Genomic DNA, 11,029 nt, shown 5'->3' on the forward strand with positions numbered 1-11,029 from the left:
GTCTCACCCGCCTGAGTGCAGCCTGCCTGCGCCTCGATTTTTAAGAAGGGTAAACCAAGGTTAGAAGCCGCGGGCCAGGGCGACATCCGAGCGACAGGGTGGATCTGTGGATCTGTGCGTCGATTGCCTCCTGGTGCTGAAAGTACCTCGTGTTCGCCTTGTGTCGCTGTAAATGTTGCCACAAGTACAGCGGTCCTTCTCAGTCGACCACCGAGCTCCGGTGTTAGTTTTTCAGATTCCATCTAAAGATACAATCCTCTCCTTCAGGTTTAACAAGTTGTCAGACTAGTGAGCCTTCACCCCAGCTTAAAATATTGCATATCCCTTAAAATATTGCAACACCAACGTGTGGCTTTTCCCAACCAGATGACATTTGGGCTTCAAGAATCCATGGCCCGTTCTTGCTTTGGTGCAAGCTCCCTCGCTGTCTTTCCCTGAGTGCAGTCTGGGTCGGTCTTCCCTGGACCGTCACCATCACAGATGGGCGGCGAGCCAGACACCACTCGCTGCAAAGCGCGCAGGGTTTTTGCAACCAGAGCCGGGAATCGCGTTCCCTTTACTTCCTCTAAACAAGTGGCTCCGTGCCACATTAAACTTTCCAGCTTTAATCATTTAAAAATATATAGCTATGTTTTATTTATAAAGCTCCTACTGTTGGGCTGCATATTTTCACATTTCTGGAGCAAATAAGGAAGCAAAAACAAATGAAAGACTCCAAATTATTCCAAGAGTAAGTAAGCAATACCACCCTAGGATCAGACAATCTGGCTCGAATTCCAACTCCCTCTCTTACTGGCATGTGACCCTAGCCAAATTTCTGTATCTCTGGGTAAGTACTGTAACTACCTCTGAGATAGGAGTAATAGTAGCCACTTCTTAGGATTGCTTGGAATTTACTTAAAGTAAATGCACATAGAAAGCCCTTAAAAAATAATAATAATAACAAACTTGGCCCATTAACTTAAGATCTTTGTATCACATGAATTTCAATCTCCATCAAACTTTTTATTTATTTTTAAAGTTTTTATTATTAATGTGGGCCATTTTTAAAGTCTTTATGGAATTTGTTACAATATTGCTTCTGTTTTATGTTTGGGTTTTGGGCCCTGAGGCATGTGGGATCTTAGCTCCCCTACCAGGAATCAAAACCACACCATCTGCATTGAAAGGCGAAGTCCCAAACATTAGACCACAATGGAAGTCCCCTCCAACAAACTTTTTTAAACTGTTATTTGCTAAAAAGGAGTAAAATTGGCCTATGTTTTAACCCCTCCCTTTCTTTATGATTATCCATAAAGTGGAATTTTAGGAGTGAAATCATGTACTCAAAGGTAGGAAATATAAAAAAGGAAGAATAGAACTGGAAGTATGATGAATCCACACACTGGATGATGACTCAAAAGATGCAAAGATGACTGACTACTTTCCCTGAATTCCTATGGTATTATTTCAGTGCCACTGATCTAATCTACATACTTAATTCAGAGTCAACAGATTATCCAGCTCCTTCTGTCCACAAGCACTGTGCTAGGAGTGATGGGGCTACAAAGGTGAATAAAGCACTGTCTTTCCCCTGGGAGCTACCACTAGGAGACAGGAGACCCAGGCCACACCCCCTCTGCAGTTGAATGCCAGTTACCCAGTCTTGACCACCTGTGTTCTCTGTGCCTCTAAAACCTGTGTTCCAGAAGCCTCCAATCAACATCCACCAGGTTTCATGGTCACACGGTGAAAGAGAGGGATGTGGATCACAATTGAATGCCTAAGAAAAGACCTTCTCTGGACTAATCTTGACTTTGTATTACAGGCCAAAGGACAGGTAATTTGACTTCATTCCTTTTCTAGTCCATGGGCGTCCCTGGTGGCTCAGACGGTAAAGAATCCGCCTGCTATGAGGGAGACCTGGGTTCGATCCCTGGCTTGGGAAGATCCCCTGGAGGAGGGCATGGCAATCCACTCCAGTATTCTTGCCTGGAGAATCCACTTGAACAGAGAAGCCTGGTAGGCTACAATTCATGGGGTCGCAAAGAGTCAGACATGACTGAGTGACTAAGCGTGCACATACTTTCCTAGTTCGTACACCACAGCTGCCCCTTATTTATACCACCATATATGAGTCATAATTCGGCAAACATTAAAGCAGAATCCCTGGCTCAATGAAGACTCCTCAGTTGGATTGTACTTTATTGCTTTAATGAGACCTAATAAATCCCCATGATGACAGTATCTATTGTATTACTAGTATTGTCTCTGTTTCCAGCTTCCTGGTCTACTCTTGCCCTGTCCTCTCCATCCATTCTCAGCACTGAGGGCCTGGAAGGGTCCAGCTTCGGCTTCCATCTCCCACCTCTGATATCACTCTAGGCCCACTCCCACCTCACCACCTTCTAGACACACTGGCCTCAGCTCTGCTCCACACCCACCCACCCACACACACACACACACACACACACACACACACAGGCTCTAGCCTTGGGGTCTTAACTGGCTCCTTTTCATCTTTGAGGCCTCATCTCTTCAAGAAGGTTTTCCCTCACCATTGACCTCTTTTAAAACCCCACTCAGTTACTCTGTATGATCATAGAGAGCCATCCAGTCATATCATAATAATATTATTACTTTCATTCCATTATGCTTAGCCTCATTGGATTACCTTGGTTGTTTGTTGTCTATCAATATATCCAAAATGGGAACACTTCTCCTTCCATCTGCTCTCACCAAGGCAGCTGCAGTGACCTCCTAACTTGTCCCCCTGCTTCTACTCTGGCTTACACAGCAGCCAGAGTGATCCCACCAAAATGGATGTCAGATTCTGTCACTCCTCTGCTCAAAACATCCTCCAGTACCTCCCCATTTTCCCCAGAGTAAACGACAAAAGACTCTACAGTGGCCTTGCAAGCAGAGAGTGACAAGTTTGTACATTTCAAGTTGAACAAAGGAAAAGACTAATTGCTCTTTGGCCATTAAACAAGCAACACCCAGAATCTTTTTTAATCAATCAGTGACAACCTCCCAATCATGGCTACTGCTAACTTCAGGAAGTTAGCCAATCAGCAACAGGCATACTTCACTAATCCTCTTCCTTCTTCAGCTAAAGGCCAATTCATCTCTGATCAGTCTAGCTTCTAAAAGTTCCAGTCTCTGAACCCTGCGCTTCCTGAACACTATATATAAGACCTTAGACTTCTCTGTTCAAAGATGCTCTGCCTTACAATACAGCTGTCCTTTGCTTAGCCAGAAATATATTCATCACTTTTTATTTCTGTCAGATACGAAGATCGGGCTTCCCTGATAGCTCAGTTGGTAAAGAATCTACCTGCAATGAAGAAGACCCCAGTTCAATTCCTGGGTTGGGAAGATCCCCTGGAGAAGGAAAAGACTACCCACTGTAGTATTCTGGCCTGGAGAATTCCATGGACTGTATAGTCCATGGGGTTGCAAAGAGTCAGACACAACAGAGCGACTTTCACTTTTCATGAAGATTGGACCAGATTTCCTCTCTACTCCCCGTCTAACTTTTATATCCTATTTTCTCCTTTGCTCACTCCACTTCCTTTTATCTTTATTTATGGCAGGAGCACTCCTACCTCAGGGCCTTTGCATTTGCTATTCCATCTGCCTAGCACATGTTTCCCTCTGATAACCACACAGCTCACTCTCTCACCTCCTTCTATTTCTTTGTGACACCAGCCTTTTCTCTTATCTAGAAACTGTAATACCAGGGCCTTCCCTGGAGGTCCAGTGTTTAAGACTCTGCACTTGCAATGCAAGAGGCATGTGTTTGATCCCAGGTCAGGGAACCAAGATCCCGCATGCCCTGGGGATGCAGCTAAAATAAATAAATATTAAAGATGCAATTCTAGTTCCCTTCCCCCACTCTCTCTTAACTGCTTTATTATTTTTTTCAGTAACACTTTATCATCTCTGACATCCTATAGAGCTTCCTTATTTATTTTGTTTGTGTTTTGTCTGTCTCTTCCTGCTAGAATGTAAGCTCTATGAGGACAAGGAGTCTTGCTTATTTTGTGCATCCCAAGCACATAGTAGGTGTTCAAAAATACTTCTTGAGTGAATGGATTTTTAACATTTCACTGTATTACAATATAGACTCCTTGCGTGCAAAGACCTTGTGTTTACTTCTGTATAGTCAGGGTCTGGAAGAGTGTCTGCACGTAGTAGATGCTCCAGAGATATGTATGGGATGAGTGAATGAGCAGACGTTGGATAACACTACATGGATGGCTAATATGGTTCGATTTTTTATTTTTCAGCTTTGCAATGGTGCAAAAGCAATATACAGTCAGTAAAAATTGCTCTTCAGATTTTGAGACTTTTGTTTTGTTTTGGCTGTGCAGCTTACAGGATCTTTAGTTCCCTGATCAGGGATCAAACCCATGCCCCCTGCAATGGAAGCATGGATCTCTAGATCCATGAACCTAGAACTAGTGGTTCTAGATGTAGAACCACTAGACTACCAGGGAATCCACCAAATGTTGAGTTTTGATCATTTTTCAGGCTGATGGTATTCATATTCTCAGGATGCTGGGCAGAGGCAGTGAGCCACAGCTTCCAGTCAACCACAAGATCATGAGGGTAAAAACCAGTACATTCACAACCCCTCTGTCCCCACACAGCCATTCTGCTTTTCACTTTCAGTACAGTATTCAATAAATTACATGAGATATTTAACACTTTATTGTAACATAGGCTCTGTGTTAGATAATTTTTCCCAATTATAGGCTGATGTAAGGGCTTCCTGGGTGCTCTTCACCAGGTGTGCTGGTGGTAAGAACCCACCTGCCAAAGCAGGAGCTGTAGAAGACACGGGTTCAATCCCTGGGTCAAGAAGATCCCCTGGAGGAGGGCATGACAACCCACTCCAGTATTCTTGTCTGGAGAATCCCATTGACAGAGGAGCCTGATGGGCTACACAGTTCATAGGGTCACACAGAGTCGGACATGACTGAGGCAACTTACCATGCACACATGAAGGCTGATGTAGTATTCTGGGCATGTTTAAGGTAGGTTAGGCTAAGCTGTGATGTTCAGTAGGTGAGGTGTACTAAATGCATTTCAACTTACAATATTTTCAGCTTCCTATGGGTTTATCTGGATATAATGATGTAACCCCATATAAATCAAGGAAGATCTGCATTTTAATTGATAAAATAAATGACCCTGAAATTACCAAAGCCATATGTATCATTTCTCTCCAGAGAAACAGAGCTAATAATCATATTTTAAATTCCTCAAGTTACTATGAAGTGTTCATCAAATATTCAAAACATATTCATCACTAGTTCTGCATGGATTAGATAAAGTAATATATGAAGATGATTAAAACATCCTTGATCCATCTGAAAAAGATCTTTCTCTGTTCTAGGGCCGCCCAGGCCAAGAACCAGTGGGAAAATTGACAGAAAGGAAAGCCAGAGAACAACTATTTCTCATTTTGTTTGCTTTCACTTAAATTGTTGTCTTCTCTGAACCGGTGACCCTGTCTGCAGTCTCTTTTTGATCTATTTACTATGACAGGTTCAGATTAATCTTCCTGAAACCCAAGTATTACCATGTTATTACCTTTTAAAAATCATGACAGTAGTTCCCGCTTTCAGCATGTTTACTGCAATTGGGTACTCTAGTCATTCACACGTGTTTTCTCATTTTAGTCACACCATGACCTTGTGAAGTAGGTATTATTATTGCCATTTAAAAGAACTGAAAGCAAGCTCAGAATTTAAGAAACCCAGACATGACACAGCTAATAAGTGGGGGAGCCAAGGCTAACACCTCCTCTTAGTCTCACCACATTGCAAGTTCATTCTGACCCCAATCTCTCTTATAAAAATCCTGTTTATAAAATCTGAATAGACGATCCTCTATGAAGATGTTTAGATGGGCAATAAGCACGTGAGGAGATGTGCAGCACCATTAATTATAAAGGAAATGCAAATGAAAACCACAATGTGAGTCTACTTCACAACCATTAGTTTGGCTATCATAAAAAACAGCTAATGACAAATGTTGTTGAGGATGTGGGGAAATCCTCATACACGGAGCCCTCATACACTGCTGGTGGGCATGTAAAAGGTGCAGCTGTGGTGGAACTGTTTGGACAGTTCCTCAAACAGTTAAACATAGAGTTAACATTTGACCCAACAATCAACCCCATTCCTAAGTGTATACCTAGGAAAAATAGAAAGAAAAACAAATCTGCACAGAAACTTGTACCTTGAAGCTTCATAGCAGTATTATTCATATAGCCAAAATGTGGAGATAACTCAAATGTCCATCAACTGATAAATGGATAAACAGATGAGGTGTATGAATATTATTCAGCCATAAAAATGAATAAAGTTCTGACACATGCTACAACCTGGATGAGCCTTGGAAACATCTATGCAGAAGAAGGCAGACCCAGAAGACCATAGAGTATGTGATTTCATTTATAGTAAATGTACAGAAGAGGCAAATCCATAGAGACAGAAAGTCAGCTGGTTGTTTAGAACTCCAGGAGGGGATGGGAGAATAAGGGGTGACAGTTACAGGACATGAGGTTTCTTTTGGGGTGATGAAAATGTTCTAAAATTGATTGCGGTGATAGTTGCACAAATCTGTCAGTATACTAAAAACCATTGAATTGTACACTTTAAATGGTTAAATCGTATGGTAGGTAAACAGCATCCCAGTAAAGCTGTTATTTAAAAAAATCCTACCCACTGTTAAAAATCTTTATGTGTGAAGTGCATACAGATTGATAAGAAAAACACATATCTCCAACAGAAAAACAAGCAAAGGGCATAAAATAGAAAACTCACAAAAGAGAAATACAAATAGCTAATAAACATGTGGTGCTTGGGGGAGGGGAGTTTCCCCTCAAATCAAATGAAGAAGTGAAAAAGCTGGCTTAAAACTCCACATTTCAAAAACTAAGATCATGGCATCTGGTCCCATCACTTCATGGCAAATAGATGGGAAAACAATGGAAACAGTGACAGACCTTATTTTCTTGGGCATCCATCACTGCAGATGGTGACTGTAGCCATGAAATTAAAAGATGCTTGCTCCTTGGAAGGAAAGTTATGATGAACCTAGACAGCATATTAAAAAGCAGAGACTTGACTTTGCTAACAAAGGTCTGTCTAGTCAAAGGTACGGTTTTTCCAGTAGTCATGTATGGATGTAAGGGTTGGACCATAAAGAAGGCTGAGTGCCAAAAATTTCATGCTTTCTGAATTGTGGTGTTGGAGAAGACTCTTGAGAGTCCCTTGGGCTGCAAGATCAAACCAGTCAATCCTAAAAGAAATCAATCCTGAATATTCATTGGAAGGACTGATGCCGAAGCTGAAGCTCCAATACTTTGGCCACCTGATGCAAAGAGCTGACTCATTAGAAACCACCCTGATGCTGGGAAAGATATAAGGCAGGAGGAGAAGGGGCCAACAGAGGATGAGATGACTGGATGGCATCAACAACTCAATGGACATGAGTCTGAGCAAGCTCCAGGAGTTGGTAAAGGCCAGGGAAAACCTGGTGTGCTGCAGTCCATGGGGTCTCAAAGAGTCAGACATGACTGAGTGACTGAACAACAATCAAATAAGCTAAGAATTGTACAACAAAGATGAAGATGTGGTGAGATAAGTGTTCCCATACACTGATGATAGGAAACGTTCTAGAAAGCAATTAGTGAGTGTGCGTCAGCAAACTTTAAGATGCTTTTACCCTTCTAGTCAATAAATGAATCATAAGGAAATAATTTGTAATGCAAGTAATAGTATATTACCTAATAAAATAATTTTGTAATGCAGGTTATATTATCTAATATGATAATTAGGTAATAAGAGATTCAGAAGAGCTCTGTCAGTAGTAGAAAAGCTATATGGTAGGCAGACTCTAAAGTGGCCCCTGTCCTACTGTATAGCATAGGGAACTAGATCAATATCTGTGATAAATTATAGTACCAAAGAATGAAACATAAAATGGCCTGCAATGATCCCTACTTCCTGGTATTCATACCTTTGTGCAGTTCCCTTCCCTGTTTACTTCCCTGATGGTCCAGTGATTAAGACTCCAAGCTTCCAGTGCAGGGGATAAATATTGATCCCTGGTCAGGGACCTAGGATCCCACATGCAGCCTGGTGTAGCCAAAAAATGTATAAATTAACCTCCCCTAGCTTGTAGGCTGGATTTATTGATTTGCTTCCAGTGAATAGAGTGTAACAGGTAAAATTAGATTACAAAAAAGACTGAATTCCATCCTTTCTCTCTCTCTAATAGATACAGAGATACGTAGATAGACATATAAATAGTAAATATAGAGAGGTTTGTATATAGATGAAAAGTAAAAGTGGAAGTGTTAGTCACTTAGTCGTGTCTGACTCTTTGTGACCCCATGGACTGTATAGCCCACCAGGTTCCTCTGTCCGTGGAATTCTCCAGGCAAGAATACTGAAGTAGGTTGCCATTTCTTTCTCCAGGGGTCTTCCTGACCCAGAGATCGAACTCGGGTCTCCTGCATTGCAAGCACATTCTTTACCGTCTGAACCACCAGTGAAGCCCATTGTATATCAATATTTATAGCTATATTTATCTATCTACCTAGAGAGAGAAAGAGAAAACTTGTCTATAGCTGACAGCCAGCAAGAAACTGAATTCTGCCAATGGCTATGGAAGCTTGGAAGTGAGTCTTCCCCCAGTTGAAGTTTGAGATGACTGAAGCCCACCAGCTATCTTGGGTGCCACCTTGAGAGTGAGTGAGTGAAGTCGCTCAGTCATGTCCAACTCTTTGTGAGCACATGGACTGTAGCCCACTAGGCTCCTCCATCCATGGACTTTTCCAGGCAAGAGTACTGGAGTGGGTTGCCATTTCCTTCTACAGCCACCTTGAAAAGCCTGAGCCAAAGCCACTGCCAGATTCCCACCCCATAGAAACTGTGAGATAGAAAATGTTTACTGTTTTATGCCTTTGAGTTGTAGGGTATTAATTTGTCACATAGTAATAGTTAACTAATACAGCCTCATTGTCTAACAGACTGAAAATGCTTAAAGTAGGTGAAATAGTATGTTACACTGCTGTTAAACATCTGTTAAAGAATTTTTAGTAACACAGGAAGATGTTCAGATTACAATGTTGAGAAATAAACTCCAAAAAGATATACAATATGATTCCAAATTGGAAAGTCTATATTTGCATGAATACTTCCAGGGAAAACCTGCAAGTGAATATGTTAACAGTCAACAGTTTTCTCTGACACAGAATAGTTGTTCCTCACATTCGTGTGGACTTCAGTTAGGGAATCATTCAGTTCATTTCTACTGAATATCTACAATGTGCCCACCAGCCCTAAGAACATCTTGCTCTCATAGGGAACAAGACCAAGTCACTGCTCTCCTGAAACATGCTTGATGAGATAGCTCATGGAGAGATAGAGAGATGGAGAGTAGTGGATAGACTGTCAGATACATTTTAGAAATAAAACATTTGGTGCCAAAAATGTGTATGAAGAAATAGAATTTTCTCTTGGGTGGTTGGCCTGAGTAGCAGGGGAGAATTCTAGAGCTGGACTGCTTGGTATGCAATCGTGGTGTAATAACCATCAGCTGAGTGACCTTGGAGGCACAGGCTACATAATCTCTGTGTGCCCCAGTCTTCTTATCTGCAGAGTGATGGCTTTCTCATCCATTTTAGAGATAGCAATATAACTCTTAGATTGAGTTGGGGGGCATGAGTTAGTATAAAGAACTTAAAAGAGAGCCTGACGCGTTGAAGGTTGGTCAAAATCATTAGCCATTATTATTTTATCTATTTATTTTTGGCTGTGCTGGGTCTTCGATGCTGCAAGTGCTTTTCTCTAGTTGCAGAGATCAGGGCCTGCTCTTCATCGAAGGGCACGGGCTTCTCATTGCGGTGGCTTCTCCTGTTGCGGAACACAGGCTCTAGGACCCACGAGGCTCAGTAGTTGTGGTATGTGGGCTCAGTGGTTGTGGCATGTGGGCTCAGTAGTGACAGTTCCCAGGCTCTAGAGCACAGGCTCAATTTAGTTGTGGCACACTGGTTTAGCTGCTCTGAGTCATGTGGGATCCTCCTGGGCCAGGGATCAAACTCATGTCTCCTGCATTGGCAGGCAGATTCTTTACCCCTGAGACACCAGGGAAGCCCAGTCATTGTTGTTATAATTATTGAGATGGGGATGACTGAGAATGAAATCAAAATTAAGAATAACTATGAGTACGTAATATAATTGACAGTTATTAATGTTCTTTTTTACAGTGGAATCAGACCATCTTTAAAGGTTATCTAGTCTGCTCAGTTATGGGAGTAATTTATATGCTATGTGATCATTAACACGCATGTCTCTGTGGATTTGAGGTGCTTGGGGGAAGGAATAAAAGGGCAGTGAATTTTAATAGGCATGTTAGGGAGTGGGCCTACAAGAGAGGTGTGATGAGGCAGGCTGAGCCCTGGAGGGGAAGGACCTGCTGGAGGAGGTAACCTGAGGGGGAGGAAATGGGGAACCACAGACCTCCCTCCCACCTCTTGGTGCAGGACAGCTCCTGAGGATTTTCAGTGGCCCTAGGCATCGAAAAGATTATGGTGCCATGTTGCTCACATCTAATTCAAAATTAAAAGGAGACTTTATTGCAAAATACATGGATATAAGTCCCACAGAGTTTTAGCTTTCTCCCAAATGGGCACTCTGGGATGTTTTTTAATATTAAACTCTTTCCAAATAATATTTCCCCTCATTTTCTGATATCCTTGTTTTGCTGGTCCTTAAGCACATTCTTGGTATGCATAATGGTTCATTCCACCTGGGAAGTTTGGGCTACTGACCTCCCCTGCATGCATGCTCAGTCATGTCTGACTCTCTGTAACCGCATGGATTCTAGCCTGCCAGGCTCCTCTGTCCATGGGATTCTACAGGCAGGAATACTGGTGTGGGTTTCTCCTCCAGACGATTTTCGCTACTGAGGGATCAAACCTTGGTTCCTGCATTGGCAAGCAGATTCTTTACCGCTGAGCCACCAG

This window comes from Ovis aries, chromosome 3, assembly GCF_016772045.2.
Source record: "Ovis aries strain OAR_USU_Benz2616 breed Rambouillet chromosome 3, ARS-UI_Ramb_v3.0, whole genome shotgun sequence".
Classification (NCBI taxonomy): domain Eukaryota; kingdom Metazoa; phylum Chordata; class Mammalia; order Artiodactyla; family Bovidae; genus Ovis; species Ovis aries.